At 36.9% G+C, this 22,401-nt stretch overlaps 1 protein-coding gene across 1 annotated transcript in view; it reads right to left on the bottom strand.

The window, feature by feature from the left end:
- LOC139168875 (synaptotagmin-1) overlaps positions 1-21,448 on the bottom strand; it is a 455,513-nt gene extending 434,065 nt beyond the window's left edge. The window contains exon 1 of the mRNA XM_070754642.1: positions 21,411-21,448. The gene's annotated coding sequence lies outside the window, so the exon portion shown is untranslated. The remainder of the gene's footprint in view (positions 1-21,410) is intronic.
- Positions 21,449-22,401: the final 953 nt, after the last annotated feature.

The raw sequence follows: 22,401 nt of genomic DNA, 5'->3' as shown, positions 1-22,401 counted from the left end.
TCAGTCCCCTATCAGTGACATTATAAATACATCATTTGTCAAATAACTCATCATTTTAACTGGATAACATGTGCTTTGAAAAGGCCTTATATTTTCACAAATCTGTTGAACATATTTATGTTCAAACTCAACCTTCACATGAAGCCTTAATTGCAAGATAATCCACATAGCTCTGTTGAGATTGAATCCATTAAGAAAAATATAGGAAATATAAAGCTCATTTGAACACTATGTATGAAAACTTTAGAAAACTGGAATACCAAGGAGAGATGTTCAATCTGTTTCACTCTTTGTAATGCATGAGGTTTCTCACAGTGGAACACTGCCAGCACTAAACATCATGCAGAGAAGCAGAAGGCAGCAACTGTCTAAATAGGTATTTCAGGATGTTTCTTTTTGCAATATTCCCACAAAATGCAATTTTGGAATAAGCTCCCCAAAAGATTATTTATAGAATAACGATTCATAGGTAAGACTGATGAGGTTTCATTTCAGACAAGATCTTATTTATTTCACAGCACTGTCATATTTTTTTTGAGATAGGGAGCCCAGAAATGCAAATAATAATGAGAACCAACATATCTCTATGAGGGTTCCTATTTACTTCATATCTTTTTCCCCAGTAATTTCTAGCTCTGAATTTATATTTTCCATGGATGTAGCTCACTGCACTGTTATTTACATTGTGCACTGCAGTGTGAACTTTTTTCTCCTATAAGTCACATCCAATTTAGAATGTGAGTAATTATTGTTGCTATTGTTTAAAAATTCATCACTTTACATTTTCTGCAACTCATTTGTAATCATAATTGATGCCTACTTATTAGGTTTGGAGATTTTATGGATTTAACCACATAAAATAATGATGTAGCATATAACACAATTATTTTAATTGTATGCTTAGGCACCGTACACAATTATTTTAATGTTTTAATGTTAAAAATGAAATAGGTCAGTGTCACAAATAAAGACATTACTATGCTACTTTTATTTTTTTATATTTGATTTGGAAACTTTAAAAAGATTGGGGTAGCTCTGACCCTTTGGATTATTTTTAAAGACCTGTCTCTTTGTCCAACATGGGACACCAAGAATGTGAAAGTGATGCTTTCCTGGTTAATTTAGCAATTATGATGGGTGGATGTATATTATTTTGGATTATTGTAATTGTTTTTATTTTCAAATTTTAGTCATGTCAGATAGAATCATGTCAGGTAGTTATGATATAGATTGATGGATAGATGGATGGATGGATGGATAGATATAGAGAAGGTTTGCTGTCTGGTGTGCCCTCCGCGCCCTTTGTGGGCATGCAGGTGCCCATTGGTGTGAGATTTTGCTTTTATGCATGTGTAGCAAGTGAAATCTCTTGTGAAGATGCTCGGGCATCCATAGAAGCAAAAAATAGGCAAAAATCGCAAAAATCTCTCTCACACAAGTGTGAGACTTTGCTTGCTGCGCGTGCTATGCAAACATCCCGAAAATCGCTACCGGAACTTAGCACCTTACCATTCCAGTAGCAGGCCTACTAATGGGCTGCTCTCAGAACAGGGGGAGGGATGCTGTTCTGGTAGTGGAAATGGAACTGCATGGCTACAGCACTACTGGCCATGTATGTGCCATCATGTGTACAACTGGTGAGATTCTGGCAAAAATCACCAGTTTTTTCCTTCTGCGCATGCAAGGAAGCAAAGAAATCAGTGATTTTCACCAAAATCTCACTCACGCAAGGATGTTCGCATGAGAACTCTCGCATGAGGATGCTCCTGCGAGATTCTGGTTGCCGTGCATGCCAGTGCCGTTGAGGCAGAAAGAAGAGGGCGAAGGAGCAAGCAAGCGGCAGTAGCCTCTTCACAAAGGTAGGGGGAAAAAGTTTAAAGAGGCCGGGCGGCAGGGACACAGAAGGGAACCTTTCAGAACGATGGAGGGGGCAGACGCAGAGTTAGTAGGGGGAACGGGGAACCTTTTGGAATGAGTGAGGGGGGAGACTGGAGGTCTCACTTGTGCTTCTGAGAAGATGGCATGTGGCACGGTGGAACAGGCTGGGTGGCTGGAGCTCGGCAGCACCAGTGTTGCTAAACCTGGATCTACCCAGCACTGTGTTCCCAATTGTAAATTTCCATGAGCCATGCCAGGCTTTCGGGACTCCGCATGCCTGTAAGCAAATAAATCACCCAAAATTGGCAAAATGTCACGCATGTGAGATTCAGCTTCTTGTGCGTGCGTGGGAACTCAAAGCATGCACACATACCTCCCCCACCACCGGGAGTGATCCGGTAGGGCCAGTGAGGTGCAGCCCATCACTGAGAAGGCCATCACTTGGTAGGTAGGTAGGTAGGTAGGTAGGTAGGTAGGTAGGTAGGTAGGTAGATAGATAGATAGATAGATAGATAGATAGATAGATAGATAGATAGATAGATAGATAGATAGATAGATAGAGCTTTTTGTGCTAAGCCAGATCAAGAAGCAAACACCAAAAAATTTACTAGAATTCTACTTTATGGTTGTGGATATAATTCTGAAAGTTTGACAGAGACCATCTGAGCTGTCAGATGCCAAAGTGAATGAAGGAGGAATAAACTTGAGTTTCTTTGTCATCCGTTTCTGTTTCTAATACTGATGTTTACATACTATTCTTGCACTCTTTCTTCGTGGTTACATGATTATCTCTGTCTCCTCTACATATTGTCATTAATCTACATATTAAAGTTATTTGTAAAATCTGTATGTTGTACATGTATACATTCTATTCTGAATTCTGATTGGTCAAGTTCATTATTATATAAAAACCTTACATATAAAGCCTGTGCCTGATTCATTCAATATCAGGAGATGTGGTGGCCCTATTGACATATGGGATAACTATATGAGATAACTATACCTAAACAAGGCTAAATTGTGTTATTTGTGAATATTGTTAGATTATAATAGTATTGTCCTTGCCTTTTGTAAGAACTTGAAAACACACTTATGTCACCAGGCGTGGGGTCACTAGACCCCAGCCTCTGCCCAGTGAATGTATTGGATGTGATAGTATGCATGTGATTGTTCGATTTTAAATGATTAGTTTTGAGATAATTTTTAAATTAACTATTCTATTAATTGGCTTAGAAATGTTTTAGATTTTGTATCTTTTCTATCGAAATGTTTTTAAGCTGCCCCGAGTCCACGGAGAGGAGTGGAATATAAGTCAAACAAACAAACAAACAAACAAACAAACAAACAAACAAACATTCTACTTTGATTGTTTGTATTTTCTGGAGGGTCACAATAATCTTTATTCTTCTGATAAGGCTTCACATCGATTATGTGTTTGGGCAGTAAAGCCAGTGAAAGACAATACAGTGGTACCTCGAGATACGAGTTTAATTCGTTCCGGACCTGGGCTCTTAAGTCGAGCAGCTCTTATCTCGAACGACTTTTCCCCATAGGAATTAATGTAAATAATTTTAATTGGTTCCAGCCCTCAAAAAACTCACAAAGTTAGTCTAAATTATGCAGAAAGACATGTTTTTAATGAAGAAATGTACATGTACATATAAATGAATAATGAAGTTTCTTTCACTTAACTTGTAAACTTTCTTAAACTTTTAAATTTACATATGTTCAACTTCTCTGCCACCCAATCCTGTAGGACAGAGGTCCCCAACTCTTTTTGCACCAGGGACCGGCTTTAAGCGATCAAGAGAGGAATGGGTGAATGAATGGACGGAGGGTGGGAAGGAAGGAAGGAAAGAGGGAAGGGACAGGAACAGAGGAAGGAAGCAAGGAAACTTATGAAAGGGGAGAGTAAGAGAGGAATGAGTGAATGGAGGGAGGGAGGGTAGAAGGTTGGGAAAGAGAAAGAAAAGAAGAAATAGAGGAAGGGAAGGTAAAAGAGAGAAAGAAAAAGAGCAAGAAAGAAAGCAAGAAAGAAAGAAAGAAAGGGGGAAGGGACAGGAACAGAGGAAGGAAGCAAGGAAACTTATGAAAGGGGAGAGTAAGAGAGGAATGAGTGAAGGGAGGGAGGGAGGGAAGAAGGTGGGAAGGAGAAAGAAAAGAAGAAATAGAGGAAGGGAAGACAAAAGAGAGAAAGAAAAAGAGCAAGAAAGAAAGCTGCAAGCACCCCCCTGAGCCCCCCAGGCCGGCTGCAACCTTTTAAAACATGCGCGCCGCTTCGCAGCTGTCTCCTGAAGCCGAACGCGGAAGTTAGCGTTTGGCTTCAGGAGACAGCTCCTTGGCGCTTGTATCTCGAATTTGGGCTTGTAAGTAGAACAAAAATATCTCTCCCTTCCCAGCTCTTATCTCGAGTTGCTCTTAAGTAGAGCAGCTCTTATGTCGGGGTTCCACTGTATTGCATATCGTCAAGCAGAGATTATTAAATCTAATAGTCATCACTTAACTACCATTGAAGGGATTTTGGTCACAGCTATATAATTGATTAATATCTCTATCGTCTTGCTTGAGTGGAAACTTGTTTGAAAAAATTTATAAGGGAGATCAGTGTTAAGAATCTTAATGCAGGTAAACCCAGTGGGGTAGAAGAAAAGAAAACATGATTATTCTAACTGAAATATGTAATTCCTTCATTCACATACTATATCTATCTATAGTGACATATCTGTACACACACACGCACACACCGAGGTAGGTTCCTCCCGTTTTGGACCAGTTCTATAGAACCAGTAATAACTTGACAGCCTGGGATGCTAGAACCAGTAGTGACCCAGGCTTGCCACATCCCTGAGCCAGTTCTCCAAGCAGCACCATAGGTGTCACCATCTTGTTTTTTGCTTCTGCCCACCATTTTGCTTCTGCCCACCATCTTGTTTTTTGCTTCTGTGCAAAAGGTTTTTTTAAGTAGTGCGCATGTGCGCACAGTGTGCAATGCACACCCAGCCATGTGTCTCATCACTGAGTGAACCAGCAGTGGGATAATCCAGAACCCATCCCTGACACATGAGAGAGAGACAAAGAAGGAAGGAGAGAAAAAGAGAGAAGGAGAGCGAGAGAGAGAGAGAGAGAGCAAAGGATAAAGTAGTACAAAGCTTCTTATGCATTCCTGACTTCTAACTCTATCCTTTTATGGATCATTTTATTGGCCAAGCTGCAACTGCTTAGTTAAATGCTTGAATGAAATGTGACACAAGGGGGAAAAAAGTCCTAATTAAACTGTCAATCACCATTAATAAGCTGCAGCATCTTGTGAGAAAATTAACTATTCAATGTGATTCCACTAAATATGTACAGTCTATTTGGATGTACAATTCCATCAGAAAAGTGTTACTAGTATCCCGGTACTGTTGCTATTATTGTTAAACCTCCTGTTCCTATAATCTAAATATTGCAGAATTATTCCACAATAACTTATATGACTGCATTTCAGTCATGATAATAGAGTAATTAAGAACAGTAATAGAAAGAATACGAAGGAAGTTGAAATATCCTCTATGAGTTTTTCTTAAGTCATTGAATTGGGCTGTGATGACAAAATTAAATAAATAAATAAATAAATAAGTAAATTGTAATGAGGAATCTTCATGAGCTGATTAGGCAACTGAGGCAATATTATTTAAAAGCAAGGGTGATTTAACTGTGCACAAAGTTGTGTAAAGGCAATGCATCTATATCCACAATGAAGCAGCCTTATAACAAAAGTGGCATATAAATGCAATAAATAAATAAAATAAATAAAAGAGAAAGTAGCTGGTACAAAGTTTTATTATGCAATGGTGTGGACCAACTTTAGCTTGTGAAATATTTTGGTGTTCTGATCTGCAATTATGCGATTTGGCAGTCTTGCAAATATAATTTTGCTGCAGTATGTAGGGTCCAATGTGTTTTTAAAATAATAATTTTATTAAAAATTATAATTACAATAATAAAAACCAATACAAACCAAAGCAGATAAAATTATAAAAAGAAAAGTGTAAGGTTCAGAAAAGAAAGGAAAAAGAAATGGAAAAGAAAAAGTAAGAATATACAGTGATCCCCCGGTTATTGCGTCCCCGACCATTGCGAACAGGGTAATTCGCGATTTTTCAACCCGGAAGTCAAAACACCATCTGTGCATGCGTGCCCTTTTTTCTATGGGCACGCATGCGTAGATGGTGCCCGGAAGATCAGCTGCTGGGTGGCTTCCCTGGGTCTTCCCCCTCTTGCTGGCGGGAGGGCGAGCAGCGGGCATCAGCAAGGAGTTTCCCCACCGCCCACGCAAACTCCTCGCTGCCGCCCGCCCTTCGCCCGCCCACACCGTTCATTCTCGCGGCCAGAGCGAGCGCGGACAAGCCGTTCGCTGGCGCTAGCTCTCGCCTGCCTGCCTGCTAGCGAGGAGCCGCCTGCCTGCCCGCTAGCGAGGAGCCGCGTTGTCTTCGGGACTCATTGGAAAGTCGCGCGGGTGTTTTAAAACATCCCCGCCGACATGGGGGGCTCGCTAGCACACCCCCGAACCCCCAACCCGGGTTAGGGGGGTGCTAGCGAGCCCCCCATGTCGGCGGGGATGTTTTAAAACACCCGCGCCGCCCCCAATCTTCGGCTCCTCGCTAGCGCTGCGGAAGTAAAAACACCATCTGCACATGCGCAGATGGTGTTTTTACTTCCGCAGCGCTACTTCGCGAAAACCCGCTTGTTGCGGGGGGGCCTGGAACGGAACCCTCGCAACAAGCGGGGGATCACTGTAGTACAAAGAAGAAAAATAAAGTAATTCCCACTTTCATCACAAGTATAGACGATTTTAGTAACTTATTGCCACTTCGTAAAACACAACAAATGGTCTCTCCTTCCCATATTCTCTCTCTTATTTATAAATCCACAAAGCCTCAGCATTTCAGTCCTAGTATAACAAACATCAATTAAGGATTAGTAAAAATACAGTACATCTATTCTAACCTTGATCACATAAATTAACTTTATATTCCTTCCTTTTACATTTTTTTTCAATACTTGCATAAATAGTTAGAAATAAGAATGTAAAAAAACTAATAGAAACCAAAAAATATAAAATAAGGAAAAGTTGAAAAAGGTATAAAAACGAGAAAAGGAACAGAATATACCCTATTTTTTGGAATATAAGATGCACCTTATTTTTTGTGGACGAAATTTAGGGGGGAGGGAATCTGCCTACCAGATGGCTAGTGTCCTTAGTCTGGTCAGCTTCAGCACATTATTTTATCCCCTGGTTAGGGATTAAAAAAAAGTTTATTCACAGAGAGTAACAATGAATGAGCTTGCAAGCCAGTAAGAACTGGGAACATCGTTAGCACCTTGCTGGGGCTGTAAAGAAATATTTGGAGCAAATAGAGCAATGAAAAAAAGGCTGCAAAGACTTAGGGCTTGGAGAACATTCTTCGCAGAGAGTAACAATGAAAGAGCCTGCAAGATAAGAGCTGGGAAGATCGCTAGGACCTAGTTTAGGGTTGAAAATAAAAAGCTTCAAAAAAAAAAAGAGCTACATTCAAAGTATAAGACGCACCCAAATTTTCAGTTTCCTTTAGGGAGGAAAAAGGTGCGTCTTATACTCTTAAAAATATGGTACATATAAAAAATCCCCCCCCACCGCTGTCCAGACAAGTATAAACAATTTGCCTAATATTTTTCTAGAACTAGGTCTGTTCTCTTTTAAAAGTAACTCTTCGTTGACTCTGATTCTGTGTAACCAAACTCTTATCTATTTATTTTCCAATCAACAAAATTTTCCCGCAATAAAAATGCTTACAATTAATTTCAAAGACTTCATATCCTTTTTAATAATTTTTTTAAATAAAGAAAATATTCTTCCAAGTCCATCTAGTCCCTTAACTTTCCAAAATCAAGATTTTAGTTCCCTTTGTGTTGTTTTCCAAAAATTAAAGCTGTTATTAGTCCTTAAACGTATTCAGAAGTTATTTCGTCCAGGGTGAAAGGAAAATCGAATGTAGTACAACTTATCTTTCAGAAAGTTAACTCCAAATAAATCAGTGATAAGCAAACTTCCTAAAGTAATCAAGAGAAGTAAAATAAGTGTTTCTTGGAAAAGTGCCAGGAATGGCTTAGCAACATGAATATGCTTCTACGCTCCAGATTCTCAAACCTGCTAGATCTGTTGTTTTGCAATCTCTTCACAGGGAGAATCTGTAAGGAGCCAAAAATGGGCAATCGTTGCCTTCTCCTTAATCAGGAAAGTTCCAGGGAACTGATCTCTTTCACCATTTCTATTTCAACCACACTGGTTGGCTCAATAAAAAGCATAGTTGTGCTCAATCCACCAATCCACGGTGCTGTCCGGGAAGCCTCCCTTCCTTTTACTTCTAACAATATTATACTTTAGTCCCTTTTCTCATTGTCCCTTATTTATATTTTTTATATTTTTTATATATTTTTTATATTTTATATATTTTATATTTTTTATATATTTTATATTTTTATATATTTTATATATTTTATATATTTTATATTTTTTATATTTTTTATATATTTCATATTTTTTATATTTTTAATTTAATTTAATTTTTATTTTATTTTTATGCTGCCCAACAGACAAAAAACATTAAAAGCATCTTAAAACGAGCATTGTACCATCCTGAACATTATAGGCATCACAACATTAAGCATTAAAAACAATTTATAACTCCTTCATATAATTTCATAGTCAGAGCTTGCCAATTGTAACTGCGAGATCAGCAAGTTTCAAGTTTCAAGTTTTATTGGATTTATATGCCGCCTCTCTCCGAAAACTCGGGGCGGCTAACAACAATCATGAACAATATACAATAAAATCCAATACTAAAAGCAAATTAAAACCCATTAATATATAAAAAACCAAACATACATACAAACATACCATGTATACAGTTGTAATGGCCTAGGGGAAGAAAAAGTCTTAATTCCCCCATGCCTGGTGGCAGAGGTGGGTTTTAAGTAGCTTACGAAAGGCAAGGAGGGTGGGGGCAATTCTAATCTCTGGGGGGAGTTGGTTCCAGAGGGCCGGGGCCGCAACAGAGAAGGCTCTTCCCCTGGGTCCCGCCAAGTGGCATTGTTTAGTTGACGGGACCCGGAGAAGACCCACTCTGTGGGACCTAACTGGCCGCTGGGATTCGTGCGCAGAAGGCGGTCCCTGAGGTAATCTGGTCCGGTGCCATGAAGGGCTTTATAGGTCATAACCAACACTTTGGGTGCTCAGCATCTTCAGGATCTCCATTGGAAGCTGGTTCACGTGGTGCAGGCGATCATCTAGGGAGAGGTGCGACAACACCAGGCATGTGAGGGACAATGTGTATGGGGGGGGAAAGAAAAAATCCATAATACACCAAAGCCACGAAAGATGAACCGCGAAGTGGTGAGGGATCACTGTAATAGGAATGGGAGGAGGAGGGACAGTCCATTTTTCAAAAAAATATCCTTCACTATGTGCAATGTTTCATTCTGTATAGTTGTCTTCTTTAGTTGTGATCTTTAGTTCCCTCTAATGTCCAACTTTTAAAATGTTATTATTTTTTTAAATTCAATCTTTCCCAAGGGAAGGATTCTTTAAAATTCATTCCAAAATATTATTTCAATTTTATTCTGTTTGTAATTTCTAAAATAAAAATTTTAAGCACTTGTATGGTGTTTATTAAAAAGTTACATTCTTAAACTTGTAATTTAAAGTTTCTTTCTCTAAGGGCTGAAGAAAAAGCAGCCAGTGCCGCCAAGCATGTTAACCCAAAGGCCTCTAATAGCTGATAAGCAGATAATAAGAAGCGAGTTTACAGACTTAGTGTCCTTTCAAAAGTGGCTACCAGAGTTTGAGCAAGATGGCTGTTTCCTCATCACACTTGCCTGAAACTACTCTTAGTAATGAGGAACAGCTTTCTGAAGCACTTGTGGATGATTACAGTCCTCTCCTGTTCAAAATTTCTTAATCCATAATTTCTTCCATCAGAAGTACCCTCCAATGAGTTTTTGCACCAATTACATCTTTTTTTCTACAAGTCCTGAGCATTTGTTTGAAACTGCCAAATGGGTTAGAGTTACCCATCAATGGGTGACAGTTACCCCTGAGAAGGTACCTACACTATAGCCATAAAGCAGAACCAGTAGTAAATCGGTTGTGATGTCACAGTTCTGTCAGTGCCGGTCCGTGGCTGCTGCTATCTTTTTTTGCCTTTTTTAACATTATTTTTTGCTGGCTTTTGCTTCTGTGAATGCAAAGAAGCCAAGTTTTCAGCACTGTGTATGTGTGCACGCGTGCAGCTACGCAGTGCAGGAAGAAGTGAAACAGTGGCGAGGTAAGTTAGAACCCACCCCTGCCATAAAACTACTATAATTGGCAGGAAAATCTTTTCTGGAATGACATTTGAATCCTAGTGGTGGGAGGAAAGGGGGAGGGGATAATTTTTAAAAAATATATAATGGTCACTAAGATGGAACAGCCAAGTAGAAACAAAAGCAGCTATTTCTAGTTCAAAAGCCAACATATAGAAAACTTCAGTGTTCAAGAATATTGCTCTTCTCTGCTTCGTTTCAACCCTTTCGCCTAAGAACGTCTACCTGATTTTAAAGAGAAAGTGAAATTCAAGGAAGCATGAAACAAAAATTGATTTTCCATATGACAGTATTACATGTTTTTACCACGCCCATTATAAAGGAAAGATGATATCAATGCTCCATCTACTGAATAAGGATGAAGCACAAGTTTGTCTGCTGTGCCTAATTCTGGACAAATGAGAAAGCATTTTGAAACCCTGCTCTGCCATCAGAGAAGCTATCTTGTTATCTGCCTAAGAACACCTTCTGATTGACCACATTGAATTGAGTGGTTAACAATTGCTTTTTATTTAGGGAATTAATCAATGCACACGAAAGAGCATAGCATGGATAAACGTGATAATTAATACATTGAAAACTAGATAGAATATATAACAGGAAATCCCATGGGAGTCATTTCATTTCTTTCTCGTTGATAATGATTTGTTTTGCCAGCTTGCTGAAACAGAGCCTTGTGATCTGTATTGCTTTGAGGTGTCAAGAGTATGGGGGGGGGGGGGGGAGAAAAAATAAAAGCATAAGGTACAAAAACATTTTATATTATCCCCCAATATTAGTTTGATTTTGATGCAGAGCTTTGAAAGCTGCCTGCCTAACCATAACATTTAGCTGTTACTTTGTATTTTCTTCCTTTATTACATTTTAAGATTTTTTTAAAAAAAGAAACAAGAGCTAATACAAGCAACTGCTATCAATATCAAGGAAGCAGACACAGAAGATATTTGAACAAAATGAAATTTCCCATGTCAATAATAGTCTGGCTGCTGCAGGAAATTGCTAGATAATTAAATAGAGAAAGTACTGCAACTTGTGGACCTCTTATAAGGTTATCTCTTGTACAGCTAAAAACTGGCTGTCAGCTGCCTCCTTATGCTTAATTGTGTTTCCCTACATTATGGTGACTGCCATGAACCAGGGTGCCGGAAGTAGACAAGGGAAAAAATGGAAGTAATTGCTGTACCTCTTCCAGACACTGCTTCAAGGTCACCCAGCATACCATCTGGAACCATTTTGTGCCCGAACTGACCATTACAAAAACATCTTGCCTTAACCTGACTGGCCATCTGGGGTGGCAAATGGGAAGTAGCTAAGGGAGAGAAAATTTGAATTTAGAGATTTTGGCATACTGTGCTCAGTTCTGGCTATGCATTGCTGCAATACACTTGGTTTCCAATAAGCTATAACTTTCACAAAAATGGAGCCAAGGATCATTTCTATTTAAAAGTTTAAGTGGTGGCAGATCTGACACTGACACTTAAACCAATCTCTCCCTCCCTCCCTCCCACCCTCCCTCTTCCACTCTTTCTTTCTATCTCTAATGTAGGATGTAAATATATAAAACCTGGTAGAATTATTTCTAATGGGACATTTCATAACCAGATATAAATAACTGTGATGATCATAATTATGCGGTCTGAAGAATCAACATTCATTATTTTCGGCTACTGCATAATAATCCTTGTTTATTAAAAGAAGTAGTTTGCTGTCTAGTGCCAACCTACAGATATTGATTCAAGATGCATCATAACAGTGACACCAATTTTCAGTAATCATGAACAGAACTGCAATGCATGAACATATACATTTGAACAAACTAATCCACAAATACATAGTGATAAATTCCATTAATGTCAATAATATTGAAATCCAGAATCTAGCTCAAATCGTAGCTAGTATTCAGAGCCCTTTGTTTGTTTTAAAACACTTTTCTCACACAAACAACTAAAAAAACCACACAACTGTTCAAAGAGTCATTGAAATGAGCCTCTAGAATGGATAGAAAAATGAAAAGAAAATAGCTATTCAGATATTAGATACATTATACGCAATAAATACAATAATACATAATAGATACAAATACATAATACATACAAATTAAATGGGAAACTGCTCCAAACTAGACTACAGAAAATAAAACTTCATCAATAGAGTGATCAATGCCTGGAATGTACTATCTGACTCTGTAGTTTCTTCCCCAAACCCCAAAATCTTTAACCTTAGATTGACCACAGTTGACCTGTCCCCTTTTCTGAGAGGTTTGTAAGGGGCGTGCCTAAACACACTATTGTGCCTATCATCCCTGTCCTACTATCCTATTGTCTTCTTCTTTTATCTGTTATCTAATACACGCTCAAATAAATGAATGAATGAATGAATGAATGAATGAATAAATAAATAAATAAATGGCTACATCATGGGATGCAGTGATCATATGATAAGAATGGTAAGAGGTAGGAGATGTAGTGGTGACCATCTCTTTCTGAGAATTATTTTATGGGAGGCCAAATTCATATAACACCTAAGCTTCAATATAAATTCAACAGAATGCCACAGACATCCTACACATACTTCATAGGAGTCATACGTCAAAATCTTTCAGAGAGAGAATGTGTGACTATTAAAGGAAGCACACTAAATTTATCCAGAGGAGTGTCTATGTATTAAGTATTGGAATAATTAGCTGCACCAGTGGAAAAACATATTTTCCAGAACAGAAATAAACCTGCCAGTTTTCTTTTCTTTTAAAAGATATAATCCCTTTTTTGGACATATATCCTATTTTTTAAAAGCTATACATGTCAAAATGTTCTTCACTCCACTTAAAACACACAGAAAGGCACACTTAATTGTTGTTTAATTCTTGTTTAAAACTACTCTGGAAATCATTTCCTTCTAAAGGACATTTTACAAAAAGTTGAAGGAAAACATGATTCATTATTGGAACATGTCGCCTGAATTACTGCTTCAATTTGTTCTGCTTTAAATTCTCTTTAAAAACTTTCCTTGCAGATAAACCTAGATGAGTTAGTTAAGATCATCTCATAAGGTATGGTATGTTGTATTAGGAAGTTAACAAACAGCTGGGTCAGCCAACAACCGTGAGATTTACAACTTCAGTTCCAAAATCTTTGGTTACAGATCCACACTCAGGAATAACATTTTTATGTTATTTTCTCACATTGGATTATACATAAATATGGTGATTCCCTTGCCTCTTTTCTATCATACTTCATTTGACGCAAAACATTAATGAAGTAAACCAAACAAAACTTTAAAAACTAATCCAAACATACTGACAATTGTACCATTAAAATAAGGTGAAGGATTTGGTTTTCTTTAGCAGAGATGAGCTCTTTTTGGCTGGGGAACAAACCAGAGTGAACTTTATTCCAAATTTTCTCTTTGAATATCTTCTATATTTCTTGAATGGGCATTCAAGCCTCCTAATTTCTCTCAGCATTATGAATTATGGAGCAATTTTATTTGGGAATGCATGGGGAATTTACATTTGAAATCTGATATGAACTGATCTAATCCACGATTTTATGGAACAGAATGAAACATAGAGATAACAATTTTTTCTATAAAAATATTGTTTATAAAGTAAAATCAAAACCACTTAAAACTGAAAACTGATCATATACTTTAAAATAAGAATAAACACATATTTATTTATTTATTTATTTACTTACTTATTTACTTACTTACTTATTTAACACATGTTAAAATAAAAATTTTAAAACTCTTTGAATAAACAGGGTAATATATAACTTAATTAAAGAAAATTTTTTATAAAAAAAATAACAATCATATTATTCAAAAATACATTCCAGTATTCAGTGGGCTATATCTGTGCTGCTTTAGTAATTTGAATTCTAGTTTATTTTTTTCCTTTCTTCTAAAAGAAGGCAATACTCCACCAAATCAATCTGTGAACAATTAATCAATGTATTTGACAATCAAAGTTCAAATGTTGCATTTATATAAACTTAGAATTTATCAGGAACATTTAATAAGCCTCTGTACCAGGTTTTCCCAAATTGGTGCTTTCCAGATAGGTTAGACTAAAATTCTTACAATTCTCAGCCAACTGCCAGTTTAGCACTTTGGGAGTTGCAATGCAACAGATGTGGGTAAGACTGCCCTGAGCCATTTTGCTGAAGTGCTTCTATGTCTTGTTTTTGACTCTGCTTTTGCTTTTTTGCTCCATCCCCTTGTAGCTTAAGGATATGTGTGAATAATGTGCTTCGTAGCTCTTTGCCAGAGGATTTAAAACACAATTAGCTCTGGGTGCTGTGCTGCATGTTATATTTTATAAGGGAATTTCACATTCATATCTCCAAGCATTTGTCAGTGTGTATATAAATGAGAAAAGAGTTATCTCCAAGACCAGATTGAAATACTGGTGTCTTATTTAACTTCCTGTCACGTTCTTAAAATACGTCCCAGAAGAAGCTAAAAGGAACACAGATTACTGCAAAATAGGAATGTAAATTAATGCTCATTATCTCCATGATCATACAGCTTCTGCAATCAACATTTGTTTTCAGGAGGAGAGGATGCTGAGCAAGTGATAAAGAAAGTATCAACCTTGTTTCAAACACTTGAAAAAGGATGGACTTAATTTTTTCCCTGAGAACTAAAAGGAAAAAAAAAGTATGGCTGTTTGCAGATTTTACACCGAGCAAAATATTTTCCTGTATAAATATTATTTTCGGCAAGAGAAAGTGAGACTCTTTACATCCAATGACTCTATGCGATTCACAACGATCAAAGAAATTAGAAGAACATCAACAAATAAAAGATGGCAAGAATGACATACTGGTCCATTTAGTATGTCACTCTTGCTGTCTTTTATTTGTTGATTTTCTTCTAATTTCTTTGATCATTGTGAGTAACATAGAGTCAGTCAGTATTCAAGTTTATTGAATTATTATTGTTATTTTTGTTACTGTTGTCATAAACAAGATTAAATTAAGGATTAAAGCCAGTGGTCCAACAGAAAAGATCCTAGTGTTTGTTTGTTTGTTTGTTTGTTTGTTTGTTAGATTTCTAGGCCGCCCTTCTCCAGAGACTCAGTATTATGGATAACTATTTAAACCAGAGTTTTATAACTGATGGCACAGGTACCTCTGGTGGTATAAAGTCATAGTGAAGATGAATTCTCACAAAAAATGTCAGATTGAAGATGGCTCCACAAAAAGTTGAGCAAGGAGAGGACTTGAGATTGCCCCAAGTGTTCAGATGGCTGCTTTTCATGAAGAGACCTCAAGAAAGCAATATCTGGCAGTTTATATCTTTGGGAGACAAGGGAATAACCATTTTATTCAAACCACCGTTGGTGCCTTTGAAAGGACATTTGAGTTAACAAGAAGTGTAGGTGAAAATTGATTCCTTTACCCAAGTTGACGAAAGCTATGAAGAAAAGAGAATTACAAGGAGGACACACACAGCAGGAGAAATGAGCACTATGACAATGAACTTCAGAAAAAGGAATCAAAGGCCAGTTTCTCAAAAGTCCAGACTTAGCAATAAAAAGTGAAGTCAGTGCCGCCTACAACAAGCCATGTTGATGCCAAAATTACACAATCAAGCCAACAGAATAATTTTGTGATAACATAATGAGAATTGACACAAATATATAAATTAAATCATTTGTGCAAAGCATGTATTGTCATTTGCTTCCTCTTTTCAATTCCCTTGGAATTCCATATTCCCTGTGGCAAAAACTGCTTCAGCCTCAATTAACAATCAATCATTATTTTATAGCAGTAAAAATATTCTCTGTCACTGAAATGTATTATGTCTGTACAACTTACCACCTTTGTAAAACATCTGTAAAGGTATAATTTCTTTCTTTAAAAAATAAGCCTTTTGCTTCTATTTGTGATTCAATACTCGGGACTTATGGAATTTAGACATGTAAGTCTATTTCAGTCAACAACTTGTTGGCTGGGAATAGACACAATTTTGTTTCAGAAGATGAAAGGAAAAATGCTAAAGATAAAAGTGCATTCCTACAGTCTTATTTCACACTTGCTATTTTATTGATAATAATTTTGTGCCTGTACCCCTATCTGCAGGGCTTCAAATTCTGCTTGCAAGATACATATTTTTATGTATGTATATTATATTATACATACATTTACAAGTTATGGTATCATGTAAATGAAATAACGTACCTTATATTTATGATCACATGAATCTTGAATCCACAATTAATATTAAATTGCGATGCCTTATTGTTGCCGTATTTTTTGAACCATAAGACGTACTTGACAATAAAACACGCTCCCATTTTTTGTCCCCACGCATCCCATTTTTGTCCTCTGCATATCCCATTTTCAGCATGTGTGCACCCCATTTTCAGCCTCCAGAGATCCCATTTTTGACCTCCATATGCCCCATTTTTGGCTTCTGCACATCCCATTTCTTTGCCTCCATATGCCCCGTTTTCGGATGCCAAAAATGCACATGGGGGGAATGGAGGCTCAAAATGGAGCATGCGAAGGCCAAAAATGGAGCACATGGAGGGCAAAAACAGAGCGCACTGATACCCAAAAATGGGATGCACAGAGGCAAAAAATGGCCAGGGGGTGGGGCCGGCAGGTGGGTGGAGCTTTAGCAATATTCGATCTATAAGACGCACAAATATTTCCATCCACTTTTGGGAGACAAAAAAGTACATCTTATGGAGCAAAAAATATGGTATATTAAATCAATTAGCATAATGGTTGGAAGTTAGAATACTGGATTTAAAAAAATAGAGCCGGGTTGGCGCATAGAGTGCAGCACTGCAGGCTACTTCAGCTAACTGCTAACTGTAGCTTAGCAGTTCAAATCTCACCACCGACTCAAGGTTGACTCAGCCTTCTATCCTTCCAAGGTGGGTAAAATGAGGACCCAGATTGTTGGGGGCAATATGCTAACTCTGTAAACCACTTAGAGAGGGCTGCAAAAGCACTATGAAGCAGTATATAAGTCTAAAATGCTAAATGCTATTGCTAAACATCATCTGAAAAAGGAGACTTGGGACAAGTATTTAAATGAAATAAAGTATTTGCATTGGACAATAAATAGTGCTCTAATTTATTTACTAAAGATTTATATTTCCATAGTAAAGGGTGAAGATTATCAAATATTGTTCAATGGTGTAAATAAGTAATAATATAATGCCACCTACTGCAAATATACAAATTATATCATTTGTGCTATACATTTATTTCCATTTGCTCCTTCCTTTAAATTCAAAATATGAATGCAAAATATAAAATGGCAACCAAAAAGGAACTGTCCCTTAAATGTTCCCTGAAGTCTGATGGAAGAGCCAGATCTTGATGGCTTTCCTATTTTTTTTAATTCAGAACGTTGGAAGTCACTCAGCAAAGACTTGTCTAATTTTCTGAATGAAGGAATCAGACTTGCAAGTTAACCTTGACATACTTATTACAAATGACCTAAGTGGCAAAGCCCACTGCAGCAATATTGCCAAAAAGACTTCTAGAGTTGTTAACCTAATCCTACAGTAATCTGCTTCAGTAATCTCACATACAAAACTTTCACCAGACCAATACTTGAATACAGCTCTCTGTCTGGAACCCGCACCACATTTCAGATATAAACACTCTAGAAAATGTCCAGAGATACTTTACTAGAAGAGCCCTCCTAGAAGAGCCCTCCACGTGCAACAGAATATCCTACGCAATTAGACTTACAATCCTACGTTTAGAACTACAGTACATCATCTTAAACACGGCCTAAGCATAGCCCATAAAATCATCTCCTACAACGTCCTTCTTGTCAATGACTACTTCAGCTTCAATCACAACAACACACGAGCACACAACAGATACAAATTTAAAGTAACCCATTTTAAACTTGACTACAAGAAATATGACCTTAGTAACTGAGTAGTTGATGCATGGAACTCACTACCAGGCTTTATAGTATCATCACCTAACCTCCAAAACTTTACCCTTAGATTATCCACTGTTGACCTCTCCCGATTCCTAAGAGGTCAGTAAGGGGGGCACATAAGTGCACCAGAGTGCCTTCCGCCCCCTCTCTTAATGTTTCTTTTTTACTAGTATCATGTATATAAATATTATTTCTTAGTATAAAACCAATATGTATGTGACAAAACAAATAAATAAAATAAATAAGTTTCTGTTCCTGTAACCAATGTTGTTGCCTTTCTGTAGAGTTGATTTCAAGGCTGGTCTTCTTGGTGGACCTCACATCCTTATAATAAAGTCTCCAATTGCTCAGATCCCTTCTTTCAATTATTCTGTTTCTAACACTCAAAGTGGGTGATCATGAGTTAGAATTAGATTCCACGTTCAAAAAGGAGTTTCACTTTATACTTTGGTTGTGATCTATAGTAAATACTAGTCAATTAAAGTCATTTTAATTCAATGATAAGTTCTACATGTGTTTGTTTATAGGCCTGATCTTCATTTTTTAAAATCTCACTGCAACATACACCCGTTATACTTCATGAAAATCAATTGCTTAAGAGTGCAATACATATCAAGTTCACAAGTAATTGTCACATGGGTCTTTTACTTCCTGAAACTTAATTTTATAATTTTCTAACTTTGGGACTGAATGGATCAGTAAAAGCAACATTAATTTAGGCTGTATGGTCCTCTCCATAAAACTAAATACAGTATACTACAACATCTAATACTTCATAACATCTAATCACAAAGTGTCTGTAATCATTTTATTCACTCTAGGGAAAATACGATTCAATTAGTTAAACATGAATTTCAATGTCTGGACATAATTAACTTTCATTAATATAATCATTATTAATAATGTCAGTATTGTAGAATTCATTTACTGTCTCTGAATATTTAAAGATGTGAGAACCTAAATTAAAACTCTATCATCTGCATTTCAATTATACCAAACCTGAGTGCAGAGTAGCCCGGCTCCTCAAGACTGAAATATTCTCTCTGACACCAATTAAACTATTGGGGACAAAATTGTTACCTGTACTACATTAAGCACCAATGTAAAAATTGCTTAAGGCAAATTTTGTACTTCAAGACTTCCTGCCTGTTTTCTGAAATACATTCAAGCAGCAATATCCCAGAGATGTTTACTAAAATCATAGTCTATACAATTATCTTGGAAGTTACTCCTCAACAGGGTGTACCTATAGATGTCCTAGTTCAGACATATAGTCTGAACCATGGGGCACCCATACAACCCCACACTCCCCCCTTTTTTGGTAGTATATTGAAGCATCTCAGACAACAATTCTTGAACATCGATAGCATACACTCTAAGATAAGCAACACTCAAAAACTGTAATAAAATTCTTTAAAAGGACCAACATTTTTTTTCATAACTAACACCCACCCCATAGACTCTCACAAAACAAGAGAGAAAATCCTGCCACAATTTGCATCACCGCTCCAACAACACTAGTCCATCTCTACCCAGGCATAAAAAGGGAGATCTGTTCTGGACTATTAGCAATATTGTCCGTATTAATGTATTTTTGAAGGACAGATGGGGTGAATTTAGAATGTGTGAACTAGCCAATCAGTTGAACTTGATATCTGTAAAAATTAAAGAACTGCAAAAATATGAATTTAAAAATTTCCTCAGTGAAACAATAGAAACTTAATACTTTCAGAGACAACAAATAGAGTGGTCCCTTGACTTTCGTGAAAAGGCTATACCACAGGTTTTCAAAAATATTAATAAAAAATATTCCGCAGGTTTTTTGAACATTTGAACGTTTTCCCGCAGCCGCTCGATGTACAATACTGTGCGTTTTAACTCCCCTCCTCCCCCCCACTGCAGCCTTCCTGCTTCTTTAAATAACAGCTCTGCTTCCGCCCCAGCCTCCCGATCCCTCCCCTTAAATTCTCAGAGCCTTGGTACGCTCCACTTGAAGCTGAGCCTTACTGCCACCCGCAGCCACTTCCTCTTCTTCTCAGCTTGCTGCCCCATTTCCCCTGCGGGGTCTGGGCTGGGGGTAAATAGAATGAGGAATGGAGGAGGGAGGGGCAGGAAGGAAGGAAGGAAGGAAGGAAGGAAGGAAGGAAGGAAGGAAGGAAGGAAGGAAGGGAGCATCTCTACTTCATGGAAAGTTGAATTTCGCGGGCGGTCTTGGAACGTATTCCCCCGCAAAAATCAAGGGACCACAGTATAAACAAAATATTTATAAAACAGTGAATGAAAAATAATTTAATTCTGAAATTTATATAGAAAAACCTAATACTGGTAAGATATGAGAACTGAGAATCCCTGATCTATTTTTGGTTCTAGAATAATTCTGCACAGAAACACAATTTCTTCCATTGTAATTAAAGTAGTATTTTATGACATGCCACTAGTTGTCTTTTATCATACACTATTAAAGTACTCAAATGAAATCTAATAATTCAACAAATACAAAAAGATCTATATTTAAGTCATTATAAAAACTGGAGATGCTACAATCTGTATGTCTGTATGTATGCAGTATGATCTCTGTCTTTGTATATTTCACAAAGTAAGATTGATAGTAATGTTGTGTTTGCTTGTTATTTTCCTTATTATTGTTATTATTCTGTAATATCTGAGTTGTAATGTTCAACTGACATCAAGAATTAAAACAAGTTTCATATTGTAAAGCTTAGATACAATGATGACTATAACTATGAAATAATTAAACATAGTGCTTGACTATAAACAAACATTAATTGGGGGCGAAGGCTGAAGAATACACTTGATCTTTAAGTAGCCTGCCAGAAGCCTCCCTCCAAAATATAAGCTGAGCCAGGAAAATATAGTAAGAAGATAAAACAAAATTAATAGTGTACTAGTACAATACTAAACAAATAGTACAACATATTTTAAGTAATTTTTGTCACTTTAGAAATTACATTTAGCAGAAACATTCAGAGTAACTGCCTTGGTCATTCTCAAGGTTTGGAAACCATACACAGCCTTGAGGCTGAGTCATTTATACTAAGAATTACAATGCAAAACATTGACTAATCAGCCATCATTTCTTCTTAAATCTCCCAAAGATAGCAATATTAGCAAATATATCTCCAATCAGTTGGTTTACAATTTGATGCTTTTATAAATAGCCATGGGCAATATTTCATAACCAAAACCAAGTAAACAATCATTTCAAATACCTTATATAAGCGGCATCAACAGTATTTTCTAATCACAAGGAAAATTCAAGCGATGGGTAGATCAAGATTCTTCAGTGCTCTGATTCTTTACCTGGTTTTAAAAAAGAAATAAACTCTCTTATATATTTATGTAACTATTCATATCAACATTTTTCCTCAATCATTTAAGTTTTAAAGAAATGAAAATCATAAGCACTGTTTCATTTTCAAGAGCCAAGGGAATAGCAATCTTCTAATTGCTATTCTAATCTTCATAAAACAAAATAGAATTTCCAAAAAGTCTGTCAAAGAGATCATTGTATAGTTAAAATAGTTCTATAGATAAAATATTCTACCTCACTTTCATTTCCCCCCAGACCTTATGCAACCCCCCTTTTTTTTTGCTGGAGAAGTTTTAATAAAATAGTTATCATTTCTGTTGTGATATATTGGCTTGTTGAGATTCATTTGGTATTGGAAGATTTGTGAGTTAAATTTTAAATGGATGATACTAGCATTAATCATATAAAGGTACTGGGTGTTGCAGTATTAATAGGAGAAGTATGAATGATGTTCTTCTTTCACTCATTCTTTTGAACATTTCCTTATCACCAAGTTTCTGATTGCTTTATCAGCGCTCCCCAAACCACAAAGTATTATTGTGTAATACCAAGCTAGAATTAAATCCTTCTCTTAGCTTTTAACTCTTCTGTTAACCTTTAACTCTTTTTTACCCTCTCAGCTTTTAACTGCAATGCCAAGATTTGTAAGATGCCTGGAGGACTTTAACTCCCACTTAAGGCTTGCTGTCTATTTGAGTAAACACCATTTATTTTGTTATCATTTTAATGCTTTATATCATTCCCATGTTCTATACCAATAGATGGCAAACCTTTTTTTCCTCAGGTGCCGAATGAGCATGCACACGTGCTATCACTCATGCACGAGTGCCCACATCCATAATTCAATGCCTGGGGAGGGTGAAAACAGCTTCCCCCCACCCCCCGGAGGT

This window comes from Erythrolamprus reginae, chromosome 6 (assembly GCF_031021105.1).
Source record: "Erythrolamprus reginae isolate rEryReg1 chromosome 6, rEryReg1.hap1, whole genome shotgun sequence".
NCBI lineage: Eukaryota > Metazoa > Chordata > Lepidosauria > Squamata > Dipsadidae > Erythrolamprus > Erythrolamprus reginae.
This window is presented reverse-complemented; position numbering and strand designations above follow the sequence as displayed.